The sequence below is a fragment of the Antechinus flavipes genome, chromosome 3 (assembly GCF_016432865.1).
Source record: "Antechinus flavipes isolate AdamAnt ecotype Samford, QLD, Australia chromosome 3, AdamAnt_v2, whole genome shotgun sequence".
Lineage (NCBI taxonomy): Eukaryota > Metazoa > Chordata > Mammalia > Dasyuromorphia > Dasyuridae > Antechinus > Antechinus flavipes.
Genome location: NC_067400.1, coordinates 103,189,474 through 103,200,326, shown reverse-complemented (window position 1 = coordinate 103,200,326; position 10,853 = coordinate 103,189,474).

Genomic DNA, 10,853 nt, shown 5'->3' with positions numbered 1-10,853 from the left:
ACTCCCTCCATCCTTCCCCTAGATGGCAAGCAGTCTTATACATGTTAAATATGTTATAGTATATCTTAGATACAATATATGTGTGCAGAACTGAACAGTTCTCTTGTTGCACAGGAAGAATTAGATTCAGAAGGTAAAAATAACCTGGGAAGAAAAACAAAAATGCAGTTTACACTCATTTCCCAATATTCTTTCTTTGGGTGTAGCTGCTTCTGTCCATCATTGATCAACTGAAACTGAATTAGATCTTCTCTTTGTCAAAGAAATCCATTTCCATTGTTGTTGAAGTATCACTGTTGAAATATAGAATGATCTCCTGGTTCTGCTCATTTCATTCAGCATCACTTCCTGTAAATCTCTCCAAGCCTCTCTGTATTCATCCTGCTGGTCATTTCTTATAGAACAATACTATTCCATAACATTCATATACCACAATTTACCCAACCATTCTCTAATTGATGGGCATTTATTCATTTTCCAATTTCTAACCACTACAAACAGGATTGCCACAAACATTTTGGCACATACAAGTCCCTTTCCCTTCTTTAGTATCTCTTTGGAATATAATCCCACTTTTGGGATATAAACACTGCTGGATCCAAGGGATGCAGAGTTTGATAACTTTTTGAGCTTAGTTCCAAATTGTTCTCCAGACTGGTTGGATTCCTTCACAACTCTGCCAATAATGCATCAATATCCCAGTTTTTTCACATCCCTTCCAGCATTCATCATTATTTTTTTCCTGTTATTTTAGCCAATCTGACAGGTGTGTAGTGGTATCTCAGAGTTGTCTTAATTTGCATTTCTCTGATCAATAGTGATTTGGAACACTCTTTCATATGAGTGGAAATAGTTTCAATTTCATCACCTGAAAATTGTGTTCATATCCTTTGATCAATTTTGATCAATTGGAGAATAGCTTGATTTCTTATAAATTAAAGTGAATTCTCTATATGTTTTGGAAATGAAGCCTTTATCAGAACCTTTAACTGTAAAAATATTTTCCTAGTTTGTTGCTTCCCTTCTAATTTTGTTTGCATTAGTTTTGTTTGTACATAGGCTTTTTAATTTGCACAGAGGTAATCTCAAAGAGTGATATAAATTGGTCTTAAGTCCAAAGAGACTTCTTGGAAGAGCTCACAAAATACTTTAAAAGGCAAAAAAGAGAGGTATGAGAAAACATGAGCAAAGAAATAAGAAATAGGCAAGAGAGAGTCAACAGCTTGGAAAAGGAAAAAAAAATTATTGAAGAAAAAAATTATTAAAAAAATAAAATCACCCAAATGAAAAAAAAAAAAAAAAAGAAATGTCCATTGCAAAAAGCAACATTCTCAAAAGTAAAATTAATCAAATGGAAAAAGATACAAAAGCTAACTGAATAAAATCAAACATTAAAAACTGGAATGGAGTAAATGGAAGCTAATGACAATGTGAGATATCAAGAATCAGTCAAAGAAACTAAAAATAATTTGTTTTAAATGGAAGAAAATGTGAAATTCCTTATTGGAAAAACACTCAACCTGGAAAATATATCCAGCAGAGGTAATTCAAAAGTTATTGGCCTTCCTGAAGTCCATGACCAAAAATAAAAGCCTGCATGCCATTCTTCAAGAAATTGTGAAGGAAAACTGCACTGATATTCTAGAAACAGAGAGGGAAATACTGATTGAAAGAATACATTGATCACCCTGAAGAAGATAGCTCACTAGGAAAACCCCCAAGGCACATTGTTGCAAAACTCCAAAACTACAATGTCAAGGAAAAAATATTGCAAGCTATCAGACAAAAACAATTCAAATATCAAGGAGCAACAGTCAAGATTACCCAGAATTTGGAAGCTTCTATAATAAATGATCAGAGGGTCTGGAATACCTTATTCCAAAAGGCAAAGGACCTAGGGTCACAAACAAGAATTAACTACCCAACAAAACTTGGTATCCTCTTTCAGTGGAAGTGATGGATCTTCAATGAAATAAGAGATTTTCAATCATTTCTGTAGAAAAAAAAAACAGAATTAAACAGGAAGTTTAATCTACAAACACAGGACTCAAGAGAAGTATTGAAAGGTAAATTGGAAATTATACATACATATATATATATATATACGCATATGTGTATATATATATGCATATGTATATATATATGCATATGTATATATATACGCATATATATATATATATATATATATATATATATATATACATATGCATATATATATATATATATATATATATTTAAAGGTTAAACATCCCTAGATGAGAAAATGATATCTATAACTAACAGATAAGTATATCTGTGATTGGGGCAGAGAGAGGGGAGCATCACATGGAAAGAAGGTTTGGTTGTGAATGGATTCTTACATGATAATATCAAATAAAAACCCTTTGAGAGTTAAAAAAAAACAATCACTGCTCAAAAAGAGGAAAGGGGAGGTACAATGGGACAAGTTAGATCATATGAAGAGGCACAAAAGTGCTATTACAACTGAAAGAAGAGAGAATGAAGAGCATTGTCTGAAGCTTAATTTCATCAGTTTTACCTCTAAGAGGGAATAACTATCATTTATTTGGGTACAGAAATTTACCAAATCTTATAAAGAAGTAGGAGGAGAAAGAAAAAAGAAAAGAGAGGTGCCAGATAGAAAGAAGAGCAGAAACACTAAGGAAAAAAAAAAAATAAGAGAAGGGGGGAAAGGGTATTAGAAGATAAGGTAGTGGGTGGGGTGGGCTAAAACACTGAGTAGGCTTATAATAGATAAGATAGTGTGTAGGGTGTGCAAAAAAATAAAATTAAAATAAAAACCACACACCTAAGGACAGAATGGAAAAAGAAACCAAAAATATATACTGAGGAGAAAATAGATTGGAGGGAAATACAGAGTTGTTAATAATTACTGTGAATGTGAATGGGATGAACTCTCCCATAAAATAGAAGGGAATAGCACAGTAGGTTAAAAAACAGAATCCTACAATATGTTGTTTACAAGAAACATATTTGACCAGAAAGACATATATAGAGTAAAGGTAAAATGCTAAAACCAAATTTATTATGCTTCAGCTGAAGTTAAAAAAAAAAAAGCAGGGGCAACCATTCTGATCTCAGATAAAACGAAAGGAAAAATAGATCTTATCAAAGGGATTAAGGGAGGAAAGTACATCTTGATAAAGAGTACCATAAACAATTAAATAGTAATGATACTAAATATTTATGTAACAAGTGGTTGAGCAGTAAAATTCCCAGTGATTTTAGGCCAGTTACAGGAAAAAAAATAAGCAGCAAAACAATATTAGTGGGGGACCTCTACCTTCCCTTCTCAAAATCAGAAAAATCGAACCACAAAATAATCAAGAAAGAAATTAGGGAGGTTAATAGAATCCTAGAATACATAGATATGATAGACCTCTGGCACTTACACAAAAATTGACCCTGAATTAGGACATACAAATTTCTTTTTAAATAACTTTTTATTGACAGAACCCATGTCAGGGTAATTTTTTACAACATTATCCCTTGCACACACTTCTGTTCCGATTTTTCCCCTCCCTCCCTCCACCCCTTCCCCCAGATGGCAAACAGTCCTATACATGTTAAATAAGTTACAGTATATTCTAGATACAATATATGTGTGCAGAATCGAACAGTTCTCTTGTTGCACAGAGAGAATTGGATTCAGAAGGTATAAATAACCAGGGAAGAAAAACAAAAATGCAAGCAGTTTATATTCATTTCTCAGTGTTCTTTCTTTGGGTGTCATTGCTTTTGTCCATTCTTGATCAATTGAAACTGAGTTAGATCTCAAGATCATCAAGAAGAAATCCACTTCCATCAGAATACATCCTCATACAGTATCGTTGTTGAAGTATATAATGATCTCCTGGTTCTGCTTATTTCACTTAGCATCAGTTCATGTAAGTCTCACCAGTCCTCTCTGTATTCATCCTATTGGTCACAGTTTGATAACTTTTTGAGCATAATTCCAAATTGCTCTCCAAAATGGCTGGATGTGTTCACGATTCCACCAACAATGTGGATACATGCCAGTGTTCTTTCTTTGGTTGTAGCTGCTTCTGTTCATCCTCGATCAATTGAAATTGAATTAGCTCTCTTTATCCAAGAGATCCACTTCCATCAGAATACATCCTCAAACAGTATCATTGTTGAGGTATATAATGATCTCCTTGTTCTGCTCATTTCACTTAGCATCAGTTCATGTAAGTCTCCCCAGTCCTTTCTGTATTCATCCTGCTGGTCATTTCTTACAGAACAATAATATTCCATAACGTTCATATACCACAATTTACTCAACCATTCTCCAATTGATGGGCATCCATTCATTTTCCAGCTTCTAGCCACTACAAACAGGGCCGCCAAAAACATTTTGGCACATACAGGTCCCTTTCCCTTCTTTAGTATCTCTTTGGGGTATAAGCCCAGTAGAAACACTGCTGGATCAAAGGGTATGCACAGTTTGATAACTTTTTGAGCATAGTTCCAAATTGCTTCCAGAATGGCTGAATGTGTTCACAATTCCACCAACAATGTATCAGTGTCCCTGTTTTTCTACATCCCCTCCAACATTCCACATTATCTTACCCTGTCATTCTAGCCAATCTGACAGGTGTGTAGTGGTATCTCAGAGTTGTCTTAATTTGCATTTCTCTGATTAATAATGATTTAGAGCATATTTTCATATGGCTATAAATAGTTTTAATTTCTTCATTTGAGAATTGTCTGTTCATATCCTTTGACCATTTATCAATTGGAAAATGGCTTCATTTCTTATAAATTAGAGTCAATTCTCTATATATTTTGGAAATGAGGCCTTTATCAGAACCTTTAACTGTAAAAATGCTTTCCCAGTTTATTGTTTCCCTTCTAATTTTGTCTGCATTAGTTTTGTTTGTACAAAAACTTTTCAATTTGATATAATCAAAATTTTCTATTTGTTGTCAATAGTGATCTCTAGTTCTTCTTTGGTCATAAATTCCATAGGTCTGAGAGGTAAACTATCCTATGCTCTTCCAATTTATTTATAATCTCATTCTTTATGCCTAGATCATGAACCCATTTTGACCTTATCTTGGTGTATGGTGTTAAGTGTGGGACAATGCCTAGTTTCTGCAATTTTTGCCAAATAATGCATTTTTATCCCCAAAACTGGGGTCTTGGGGTTTGTCAAACACTAGATTATTAAAGTTATTGGCTGTTTTAGGATATAAAAAATTCACAAATCACATGCAGAGAGGCAGAAATAATAAATGCTTTATTTCAAACCACAATGCAATAAAAAATATTTTCAATAAAGGATTAGGGGAAAATGAACAAAAAGGCAATTGAAAAATTAAATAATCCAATTCTAAAAAATGAATATGTTGAAGCAAAAAATCACTGAAAAAATCCAAAATTTCATCCAAGAAAATGACAATAATGAGACAACATACCCAAATATAGCCAAAGCAGTTCTTGGGGAAATTTTAATATCTCTAAATAGCTATATGAATACAATAGAGAAAGAGGAGATCAATGAATTGGGCATGCAAGTTATGAAAGGTAGGAAAAGTACAAATTAAAACACTTCAATTAAATACCAAATTAGAAATTCTGAAATTCAAAGGTGAGATTTAGAAAAAATATCAATATCATCAAGGGATATATTTTAAAGAATACTTTCTTCTTCTTTTTTTAAGAGATAATATCATTTTATATTTGTCCCAGGATATATTTTAATTTATGACTTTGCTGAGCTGACCAAAAATATTTTTGTTGCTGAGCCTAAGACATGTCTGGACAGTCTTTTGATTCTCCTATCTTTCCTCATCTGATGCTTTCAATATGATTGTAGTATAGGACACTAACTCTGAAAAGAGTAACACAGGATCAAGTTTAATAATAAAAATTTCAAAGTTTTTCAGAAATTGAAAAGTGGAAAATTTATTTTCTAGTGATACCACATGACAATTATCTTCTCTCTAAAAGCTCATTTTCTAATTAGGAGCTATGAAAAGGAAGTTATGAACTAGATAATAAAAGTGTAGGTAGGTCTATCTTAAGCTCAATATATGAATTGATCTCTGTATTAAAAAAAAAAAAAAAAACTTCCTTAATTAGTTAATTTACTATAATGTTCTTGCTTCTCTTTACCAGTATGAAGCATGTTTCAATGTTCTATGTCATAATAAGAACTTTTTTCCTAGTACCTGGCTTTCTCTGAAGACAGAGCTAATTAATACAATACAATAGAGATTTCTATTCTAATAAATCTGCCTATGAGTTGAGGTCTTATGTCACGTTAGTCGATTTTTTCAATAAAGCCAGAAGGAATTGACAATCAAGCTTCTATAATTAGTACCCAGGGTTTTAGTAACATTCTTTCAATTCTCCACTATGTCAACAAATATTTTGACGTAAAAAATTGCATATGCATTCCACTAAACAGCTGGAATTGTATAGTCAATACTTAGGACATGTGACAGAATTGATTATACAAATTCATACATTTTTCTTAACAGTGAAATGAAAAAAAAATTCCATTTATACAGAACCTAATTTATCAAATATAAATAACCTCTGGACATCCATTTTCATATTGTTTTCTGGTTTCAACTATGGAAATGAAGTTACTTTATTATTGAAAGATTTTATAGGACTTGATAGAGTTTGTTAAAATTTTAACTTTTTTTTTTCATACTATTTGTATGACCATGGATTAACCCTCCCATATTCTTAAATCTCAGTTTCATTAATTGAAGAATTTAGGTTCATGATGATTGGTTGCTAGTTTTATAACCAAGAATTTTAATTCAAATTGTGTTTTAAGTGTTCTTTACTATGATACTGGTTAAATCTTTAGTATCATTTTATCTCAGTTTTCTCATCTAAACAAAAGAAGATATTGTACATCAAAGTCATAAGGGGGAAAAACAAGTCAAGGGTTAAGGAGTCACAATCAAGATTAACTAAGATCTGAAAGTTTTTACAATAAAAGATTAGAGGGCCAGCTATGCCATATTCAGAAAGGCAAAGGACATGGGATTTCAACCAAGAATTAACTACCCAGCAAGTCCGAACATCATCTTTCAGGGGATTCAACAGATTATCAATAATATATGAGATTTTCAATCATTTCTATTAAAAAGATTAGAACTACATAGAAAATGTGATTTTTAAACATCAAAGAGCATGTTGAAGATGGATTGGGTTAGAAACTGCTAAGTAGGGATAGGTTAGAAAGAGAGATGGAAAATATATGTAGGGGGGAAATAGAATAGAAAGAAATACCCAGCCCATAATCATATCTATGAATGTGAATGAGACAAATTCTCCCATAAAACAGAAGCAAATATCAGAGTGGACTAAATAACAGAATCCTACAATATTTTGTTTACAAGAAACACATTTGAAACAGAGATACATACAGAGTAAGAGTAAAAGGCTAGAACAGAATTCATTATTCTAATAAATTCTAATTCTCATCATAGATAAAGAAAAAGCAAAAGTAGATGTAATTAAATGAGATAACAGAGAAAAATCTTGTAGGGCATTCTAGGCAGTGAAATAGGGTTAATACTAAATGTACTCGCAATCAAATGGACAATAGCAGAAATTGTAAATGCTGCTTTTTCAAATCCTGAATGCAATAAAAATCACATTCAATAAAGAGCCAGAGAATGATGACTAAGAACCATTTGGAAATGAAATAATTTAGTTATAAAGAATGAGTGGGTTAAATAACAAATCATAGAATCAATCAATAATTTCATCCAAGAATATGACAATAATGAGATAGTATACTAAAACATATGGGATAAAAACAAACAGTTCTTATAGGAAATATATCTCTAAATAGTTACATGAATAAGGTAGAGAAAGAGGAGGTCAATGACTTGGGCATACAACTAAAAAAGCTAGAAAAAGAACCAAAAAAAAAAAAAAAGCCTCAAATTAGATACCAAATTAGAAATTCTGAAAATCAAATGAGAGATTAATAAAATTGAAAGAAAACTATTGAGCTAATTAATAAAATTGATAGTTGGCTTTATGAAAAACCCCACAAATAGACAAACTTTTGGTTTATTTGATTGTAAAAAAGAAAGAAAAAAAAACAAATTACCAGCATCAAAAATGAGTTAAGTATTTATTGAATCAATCATGGAAGACAATTGTATGACATTCCCTGTTTTGTACCTGTTGGACCTTAGATCTAATCTCTCTGGACCACAGTTTCCTCATGGGCAAAATAATGAAGTTGAAATAGATAATCTCAAGATTTTTTCAGGTCCAACGGTTACCAATTTATTTAAATGTTGACTTAATCAATGGTTTTAAGAGAATATTGGAGAAGCAAGCTAACATATGGAAAATTATTTGAAAGGCAATTTCAATAGTCTATGTGAGAGGAGATAAAAGCTTGAGAAAGACTTTATAATTAGTATGAAAAGGACCTAGCTAACAATGAAATATTGGATGAAATTGGGAGGATTTGACAGTTAGATGCATGAAATATTAAAATGGAATGTCTAGAGGCAGTCTCAATACAAATAATCTATATTACTGAAGAAAACAGAGAAATTCAAAAACTGAGGGAGAGTTAGAGAGAATTTCAGTTTGGGACGTTTTGCATTGAGATTCTTGGTACCAGTGCAAAAGAGAAACATTGTAAACAATTGAAAATACAATCTTGGAACTCTATTAGAGTGGAAATATATCTATAGGTATATGATATCTATAGATATCATATTCTCTGAGGAATTACTTTCTGCCAGGGAGTAAATGATTATAAAGAAATAAGAAGGTCAATGTTAAATACATTTCCTAGGGGAACTCTGTGTATGGTGGTAGACTGAGAGGAAATAGGCAATAGAGAAGAAGAACTTGAAGATGTATGCAGAAGAGGAAAGTTAATAGAACAAAGAAAAAAAAAAGGAGGGAATAGGATTTGACATACAAGTAGGGGAGTCTAGCTTTTCAACTGAATTTTTATTACAAATAAATATTTTCATATATGTACTATTTGGGTCAAAAGCAAGAGTTTCCACAAAATATTGATGATGATATGTTTTCTCCATGTCAAGTAGTCTATTATGATATTGTAGAACAAATCTTAGTAGTATTAGTGGTAATAGACATAGCAGTAATAGTAACTGGCATTTATAAAATGATTTTATAGTTTAAGTGATGTTATTTTTGTTAACTAATTTGCTCATTAAATACTACCTACCATACTAAATAATCAGCTGATTGCCAAAGCCTTTGTAAATGAATTATTGAGTGGGCAAGTAGTTGTTTTTTTTTTTTTTTTGTTGTTGTTTGTTTGGTTGTTTGTTTGTTTTGTTTTTTTCCCGTTTTTTTTTTTCCATTTATTTATGTGCTTTTAGAAACTGAGTAGATGAGTGAATGATTCTGAAATATTTGGCCCACAAAATAATAGTAAGGAAGAGTTTGAGGTAAGGTACCATGCTGGGGAAGTTGCTGATAATCAGGAAGCAGAATAATTGTGGAAACTATGATATGAGGGGGCAAAACATAAAACAACTCATTAAGGATAGCAAAGCAAAGGAATTATCTGTTAATTTTTTAACACTTTGAAATTCAAAATGATGCTGCCTACCCAGTATACTTGTGAAGAAGACAGCATAATTATCTTATTTTGGTTTTCATTTAAAATAATAAAGAATACAACATTGAGAGAAATAGAGAGATTTGTTCACTTTCACCATGATAGGAAGTATGGAAAGTAGAATAGGAGCCCAGGTCCCAAGTTTAGCTCTTGTGATGCCACACATAACAACACAGTCCAAGTGCTTATTTTACTAAATGTACTCGCAATCAAATGGACAATAGCAGAAATTGTAAATGCTGCTTTTTCAAATCCTGAATGCAATAAAAATCACATTCAATAAAGAGCCAGAGAATGATGACTAAGAACCATTTGGAAATGAAATAATTTAGTTATAAAGAATGAGTGGGTTAAATAACAAATCATAGAATCAATCAATAATTTCATCCAAGAATATGACAATAATGAGATAGTATACTAAAACATATGGGATAAAAACAAACAGTTCTTATAGGAAATATATCTCTAAATAGTTACATGAATAAGGTAGAGAAAGAGGAGGTCAATGACTTGGGCATACAACTAAAAAAGCTAGAAAAAGAACCAAAAAAAAAAAAAAGCCTCAAATTAGATACCAAATTAGAAATTCTGAAAATCAAATGAGAGATTAATAAAATTGAAAGAAAACTATTGAGCTAATTAATAAAATTGATAGTTGGCTTTATGAAAAACCCCACAAATAGACAAACTTTTGGTTTATTTGATTGTAAAAAAGAAAGAAAAAAAAACAAATTACCAGCATCAAAAATGAGTTAAGTATTTATTGAATCAATCATGGAAGACAATTGTATGACATTCCCTGTTTTGTACCTGTTGGACCTTAGATCTAATCTCTCTGGACCACAGTTTCCTCATGGGCAAAATAATGAAGTTGAAATAGATAATCTCAAGATTTTTTCAGGTCCAACGGTTACCAATTTATTTAAATGTTGACTTAATCAATGGTTTTAAGAGAATATTGGAGAAGCAAGCTAACATATGGAAAATTATTTGAAAGGCAATTTCAATAGTCTATGTGAGAGGAGATAAAAGCTTGAGAAAGACTTTATAATTAGTATGAAAAGGACCTAGCTAACAATGAAATATTGGATGAAATTGGGAGGATTTGACAGTTAGATGCATGAAATATTAAAATGGAATGTCTAGAGGCAGTCTCAATACAAATAATCTATATTACTGAAGAAAACAGAGAAATTCAAAAACTGAGGGAGAGTTAGAGAGAATTTCAGTTTGGGAC